A 7065-nucleotide genomic window follows, 5' to 3' on the forward strand; every position below is an offset into this window, starting at 1 on the left:
TGAACTTAGACCCCCAGTTAAAATCATGTGCGAAGGTAAAATCCAAATGGATTAAAGACCTTAATATCAGACCTGAAACCATAAGATATATAGAACAACACATAGGCAAAACACTCAAGGACATTGAGACTACAGGCATCTTCAAGGAGGAAACTGCACTCTCCAAGCAAGTGAAAGCAGAGATTAACAGATGGGAATATATTAAACTGAGAAGCTTCTGCACCTCAAAGGAAATAGTGCCCAGGATACAAGAGCCCCCCACTGAGTGGGAGAAACTATTCACCCAATACCCATCAGATAAGGGGCTAATCTACAAAATATACAAGGCACTGACAGAACTTTACAAGAAAAAAAAATCTAATCCATTAAAAAGTGGGGAGAAGAAATGGACAGACACTTTGACAAAGAGGCTATGACTTTTATGGAAGTTAATTTGTTAATTTCCTTCTTCGGTTGATCTTAATGTTTTCAATATTCTGTAACTCTCTTTGGATTTGTCCTTTTGATTACAATGTCTCTTTGAGTTTTCTATTTTTTGTTTTCTACGTTTTCTAAAACATATTTTCTAAGTTTTGTTTTTGTTTTTTGGGGGGGGCTCTGGCTCTAAGTTCTCTATTTGATTCTATTTATTTGTTGAGACCCTCTGGGCCTCTTCTTGTTTGTTTGTTTGTTTTGTTTTGTTTTGTTTGCTTGTTTAGTCTTGGTTTGGGGATACACATGGCAGTGCTCAGGGCTTACTCCCTGGTTCTATACTAAGTACACTGAGGGGTCACTTTTGGCAGGCTCAAAGGACCACATGAAGTTACAAGGATTGAGACCAGGTATATTGCATGTATGATAAATACCCTACCACTGTACCATTGCTCTCCATTCTCTCTCCCCTGACACAATCACATACATTGGGCCTCTTGGATCTAGGTATATTCATTCCTTAATGAAAGAAAATTATTTTTTTAAATGTAAAGCATTATTATTTACAAAATTATGCATAATTGTATTACATACAATGTTTCAACAATAGTTTCACCACCACTGTCAAACCTCCTCCACTAATGTTTTTAGAGTCCATCTGATACCTCCCCCTCCCTGCCAGCCATCTTGACAGGTAACCATTGTGTTTATCTGTTTAAGTTTTGTTCTCATGATTTCAATGTCATTGACTCCATGGTTTAGATATTTAGTTCTGTCCTTCCTTAGTACTACCGATGTACCTGAATTTCCTTGACCTCGATCTCCCTTTATTTCACATTTGTCTTTCGCCCTCTATATTCTATTTCTTTCCTCCTCCTTACTAAGCTCTGGGGCCTACAGTGTTCTAGACAAACTCCATTTAAACTACTATATTTCTCATGCAATTATCCTGAATACCACATATCATCTTGTATTTATCCTTCTTCTGACTTTTTTCATTTAGAATTATTTCTTAAAGAGTGTGGTAAGTGGTCGAAAAATTACAAGCACTGTGGCTGATATTTTAGCTCTTGTATGTTTTCATCTGCTAGGCCTTCCAGAATTACAACTGAGGGTTTCTGCACTCACTCCATAAAGGTACGAATACTGGAATACCTGGAGTTTTGCAAAGATTGGTGTCTCTGTAGAGAGCTGTGGAGGAAGAGTGATGCTGGGCGATTGGAGAAATGGCGATTGTAGCTGGCATGGCATTGCAGGGCATAAACTTGAGTTGCCTCTCTCCCCCAAACCTCCAGCTTTCATCTGTGTGGCCAGTGTACGCATAATTTTTTATGGCTTAGTTTATATTTCTTTCAAGAATAAATTGAAACTATAAAGCTGACTGTAAGCAGACATACAACTGTGTTCTGCAGGAGGGGCATAATTTTGGCTAAGCATTTCTGATTATAGTTCTCTCATTCTGCTTTCATTATTTTTTATGCTTTGTTGACTACTTGTACCATTGTTTTTTGAAGCTCATTAAACCTATTTATGCTATACTTATAGTAATTTTCTGAGAGGTTACAGAATAGTTTGCCTTCTGAAAGGTATGCCTACTGAGAGTAATTTTCTGAGAGGTAATATATTGTACAGCCTTCTGTGCTATTATCTTATCATATTAAGATTGATGTTCTTCTATAGGGATTCTCCATTGTATCTTCTATGCTTTGAGGGTGAATTTTTGGAATTCATGAAAGCTCTGAGTTAAGTTGAATGTAGATATTTTTCATTACCTCATGTTCTCACCTAGCTATAGGAGGTATAAGTGTGTGGTGAAAAGAACTATGTAGAGTTGCTTATGTAGCCCAAGATTTGTAGACCAAGCATCAGTGAACAGAGTTATGGGTTTGAGATACAGATGTGGGCTCACAGAAAAGGCAGAGGTTGTACACTGAAGTTTCTTGGACCTATGTGGAAGGAAAATGAGTCCTTCAAGCAACTAATGAAGATGCCTTTTCATAATTTCTGCTAAAATCTCTCATTTACTAAAACTTAGTTATGTGTGTGTTGCTTGTTTGGGGGTTATACCTTTAATTTATTTTGTCTTGGGGCCAGAGAGATAGCATGGAGGTAAAACATTTGCCTTGCATGCAGGACAGTGGTTCGAATCTCGGCATCCCATATGGTCCCCGTGCCTGCCAGGGGCAATTTCTGAGCATAGAGCAGGAATAACCCAGAGCGTTGCTGGTGTGACCCAAAAACAACAACAACAAAAAATTTATTTTGTCTCTGTGCTCAGGAATTGTCCCTGGTGGTCTTTGGGAACCATATTGGATGCTAGGGGTAGAACTCATATCAGCCACCTACAAGGCAAGACCCTATCCACTGACTGTCACTCCTATCTACTGACTTATTATTAAAATTATTAAAATTTTGTAAATAAAAGTAATCATGAACCAAAATTGTTTAAGCTGTGAGCAAACAAAATATATCAAGGAAATAAAGAAAATAAATAAATATATAAGCTTCCAAAGTTGTGGCTCAGTAGTGGACACAGATCTTGCATGTGTTAGGATTTTGATTTAATTCCTGGCACACAACAACAACAAAGAGAATATATAGGACAGATTGTTGAAAGCATTTCTTCCCAGTACATTTATTTTTACCAAAAATATCTATTTATTCTAGAAACATAATAATGTTAGCCTCATATGTGGGGATGGAAAGTTCAGTCATAATAATTGTACTATGGGGCTATTTCCAGCACTATGCTTGGAGTTACTCTCAGAAGTGTTCAGGGAACATGATCAAACCAAAACTCTTACATGCAAAGGATCACTCCAGTATTTTTAGTCTTCAATCTTTCCCAAACTCCCGACTTTTTGTACAAATATGATCTTCATGCTATAGTACCTAAGACATTGATATTCTTCCTTTTATTTAGGCTTATAATATTTAAATAGTAGTAGCTCAGAAATTTTTCTTAAATAACTTCTAATCTATTTGATTTGACCATTTTTCATACCCATTCATTTGTTTACTTAAACTAAATATGTTACAAACATTACTGATTACTTGTTTTTAAAAAATTGAATTAGAGATTTACCCTATCAGCAAATATCTACAAATTTTTTTCCAAAAATGTTTACAGTATTCACCATTTTACTGTTTTTTTCTATCATAGAAAATATATTAGATTAAAATCCTCACCTAACTTTTCTTTTCCAAAATTTACTTTTGAAATTTATGTACATGAAAATATACTCTATTCAGTCTGTCACATGATTTAAAAAAATCACTAATATTACCCTATTCCATCAGACCTTTAGTTATGGTTTCTTGATTCTGCATCACAGTCTTTATAGGATTTATTTCTTCATTAAAATATATTGTACTTATTTAATTATTCATTAGATACACTAAAATATTAATTTATAAGTTACATAGATTGGTAGCATTATCTGGTATTACTTTTCTTGGTTTTTTTGGGTTGCATTTTTGTTTCGTTTGTTTAATTTTAGGCTTACACCACCCAGCAGCACTTATGAAGTTACGCTCTGGCTATGCACTCAGAAATCGATCCTGGAGCTTGGGGAACCATATGGAATGCGGGTGATTAACCCAGGTCAGCCTGGTCAGCTGTTTGCGAAGGAAAATGGCCCTAGTGGTTGTGCTATCAGCTTTGGGCCCCTTACTATATTACTTTTTATGACCTTTTAATCATCACTTTTTATAGAACTCTCATATTTTTAATGAGTGGCAAGAACATCAGTATCTTTAGATATCCAAATAGCTTAATGAAACAATTCCTACTTAAATAAATTTTGATCATCAAACAGATGATTACAGATAAATTGGTAATTATCTTTTTTTTTCTCCATCAGAGATGCAAAAGAAGAGCTGAGCAAAAATAATGATAAGCAAGTTGTCTGTTGAATTTAATAATCTCCCAAACCATACAGAATGATTAGTCAAATGTTATAATCAATAGAAAGGGGGAAAAAATGGTAGTGTTTTTTGTGTGCATTTAAGGGACTAATATGACCTATTCTTTTCAGACATACCATTTTTCATTCCTCAATAACTTTGATAGGGACCAAATGATAGTACAGCAAGCGATGGGCCTTCCTAGATGTGTGCCAATTCAGGTTCAATCCCCAGCACTACATATGGTCTCCTAACCCTTGCTAGGAGTGGTCTCTAAGTGCAGAGACAAGCGTAAATTCTGAGCAACTGTTGTGGGGCATGGGCACCAAAACAAAACAAAAACTGTGACAAAATGTTTTTCCATTAGATATTTGGGGCCCATCATTTAAATCAACTACAGTTTGTGGCCTGTTTTTTCACAAGTCATCAGTAGGGCCACATGGTTCTATATTAAGCTGAATTTTATCTGGTACATCAGGTTCTGGAACACTGCCAATGGTCACGATGATGGACATCTGCAAAGGCTTTTTTTTTAATTGCAGGGTGAATTTTGTTTTTTGAGAGTTTTACATTCTATATGATGTATAATGCATATTGTGGATGCTGTTTTTTTTTTTTCTGAGCCTTGAAAGCATTGTTAATAATAGAAGGTTCCAATCTATTTGATCTACAAGTATACACAATACAACCAAGAAGAGAAAACTTTAGTAGCTTTTTTATATTCTTCATTTTAAATAAATGCGATATGATATTCCAAAGTACTCTCCAAGGTTGCCCGATTTGCCCTAGTTCTCTCCTGGGATATAGTATATCATATAAAGTAGCCTGTTATCTAGAAATCAAGTATAACAGTCAAAAAAAAAAAAGGGGGGGCCCGGAGAAGATAGCGACTAGCGGCGTTTGCCTTGCAAGCAGGCCCCAGCTCTCTAGGACCAAAGGTGGTTGGTTTGAATCCCGGTGTCCCATATGGTCCCCCGTGCCTGCCAGGGAGCTATTTCTGAGCAGACAGCCAGGAGTAACCCCTGAGCAACGCCGGGTGTGGCCCAAAAAGCAAAAAAAAAAAAAAAAAAAGGAAAGGAAAGGTTTTACTCAGTTCACAGCTTCTAATAATCAGTCTGAAATATAGATAATTTCTAAAATAAATTCAGGATTTATACAGTAGCTTCAGGGCTGCATTAATGATAAAGAGAGTTTGCTTCAGATGTTGCTTACAAGTTTTATATACTCTAGCTATAACAGGAAAACCTGCATACATCTTGAATATGCTGGCAATGTAATCATGTTATGAGATGCATCCATCTACTATATTTAGGTATGAAAGAAATAGGAGAAATTAATAACAGAAAAAAATGCCTTTATCAAAGTCTTCATCTGGAGTTTGGAGTACATGAAAAAGTTCTCCTGTGGCAAAGGTTAACTGCCTGGAGGGGAGTATGAGTCCAACAGCCCGGGTATTGTAAAAAGACTTCTAAGTTCATTTTAAATTACTGGATGATTTTCTGGATAGATGATGTGGAATTATCAGTTTTATTCTTGTCATAATTCACAAAATAATAAGCTCATTAAGGTATATTTTATTCTACATTTTTAGCTTGAATGTCTTCTTTAGTCCTATGTCTTCTGCTATTGATCTATGGAGTTTGCACCTCCATCCAGACAATATTCTAATAGCTTTTATTTTATTTACTTATTTTTGAAGATAGACAGTAACCATCAGGACTGGAAGAGAAGGCACAGAAGTTTTAGCTGGTTGTTGTTATGTGGAGACAAAAGCTGGGCGATAAGGGGATTTCTGCAAGCTGGGCTTGAATATAAAAGAAAGTCTCTGTTTAGAGACTTGTGTTCCCTGCAGTTATGAGTGCAGGATGAGCTAAGGAGAAAGTCATCCAGGTCAAACTATTAGGCTAAGAGTGCCATAAGTATTGCAACCACTATCTTTACATACTTTCTAATTTAATGATGCTATATGGCATTTGTAACCACCATCAGTTCATCCCCATCTGAATTAATGATGCCGGGTACCTTGTGACTGTTGTTTTCACATGCCATCTGGTTGCTGTTATGCCTAGGCTGTATTACCCACATTCTGTTTCCTGCCTAAAGTTTGCCTTTAAAAGTTTTGTTCTCTACCTTCTATAAACGAAGTCTACTGCTCTGACAATACTTTCCCTGCTAGTGGTCTGTGGCTTGCAGTCTTTCCTCCTTTCCCGAGTTCCAGCGGCAAATGCTACAGGCTGGAAGAAATCCTTACCCACACTCGCATTGGCCTCGTCCGGGTACCCCGCATGAGAGCCTGATAGTTATGTGAATTAAGGGTTGTTGTTGCTGGGTATTTTTTTTAAATATATACAAACTAAGCATAAAAAACTACTTAACAGGACCTAACAGTTCAAAGAAAGCACATCACTTGCATTCTAGACATTTTAGACAGTTTAAACCATGTGACAAACTAAAATTTCAATGGCATGGCATCAGAGCGATAGCACAACAGTAGGACATTTGCTTTGCATGCAGCTGACATAGGACAGTCCCCAGACGGACCCGGGGTTCAATTGCAGGCATCTTATATGGTCCCCAGAGCCTGTCAGGAGTGATTTCTGATTTCAGAGCCAGTAGTAACTCCTGAGTGCCACTGGCTGTGGACCCCCAACAAACAAACAAAAATAAAATAAAATTTCAAGGTAGAAACAAGGCTGTAGAACCACCTATCAAAAGAAATTCTAAGATTCTTTTATTTATGATGATCTT

This window comes from Suncus etruscus, chromosome 16 (assembly GCF_024139225.1).
Source record: "Suncus etruscus isolate mSunEtr1 chromosome 16, mSunEtr1.pri.cur, whole genome shotgun sequence".
NCBI lineage: Eukaryota > Metazoa > Chordata > Mammalia > Eulipotyphla > Soricidae > Suncus > Suncus etruscus.